General features: G+C 43.3%; 1 non-coding gene across 1 annotated transcript; it reads right to left on the reverse strand.

Moving 5' to 3' along the window:
- Positions 1-486: 486 nt before the first annotated feature.
- On the reverse strand, positions 487-593 carry LOC114006594 (U6 spliceosomal RNA). Its single transcript, XR_003548307.1, has one exon. It is a non-coding gene; the product is annotated as a U6 spliceosomal RNA (small nuclear RNA).

Consider the following 593-nt stretch of genomic DNA (forward strand, 5'->3'; position numbering starts at 1 on the left):
AAGGGCTGAGCATTGGGCATCACTCAAGGTTAGTGCTAGAGAAGAGGCAGGTTTGGAAACAACTTATGAGAGAAAAGAAGGGTGAGGGTGAGATGGCGAGAATAGAAAGGCTCTGCATTTTTAAATCTACCCTTGGGGCTGTGGAATGGGTAAGGCCTTCCCTTTCCTCTTCCCAGAAAGATGAGAAGCTCTATGGCATGTGGGTAGACCAGTTAGACTTTCTGTACCAGGACATTCTGAAAAAGGGATTAGACGGAAACGGTGGAGAAAGTGCTGAGAATGGTCTGGACTGGTATAAGCCAGCCTCTTTCCTTCCTGACTGGAAATATAAAAATCATGGAATTAAATACAAGAAAATCTCTTCTCAGGTCTTCAGCGGTGGAAGAGGGTAGTCAGGACAGGGACACTTAGGAAACTTTACACTGCCGAAAAGGGAAGCTTTTAGAGAATCATGATATGTGAAGTTTTGCTTTGTTTTTCCTTTAAAAAAAAATGGAATGCTTCATGAATCTGCGTGTCATTCTAGCACAGGGGCCATGCCAATCTTCTCTGTATTGTTCCAATTTTAGTATATGTGCTGCTGAAGCAAGCAC

Source organism: Tupaia chinensis, unplaced genomic scaffold (genome assembly GCF_000334495.1).
Source record: "Tupaia chinensis unplaced genomic scaffold, TupChi_1.0 Scaffold149131_1, whole genome shotgun sequence".
In the NCBI taxonomy this organism is placed as follows: domain Eukaryota; kingdom Metazoa; phylum Chordata; class Mammalia; order Scandentia; family Tupaiidae; genus Tupaia; species Tupaia belangeri.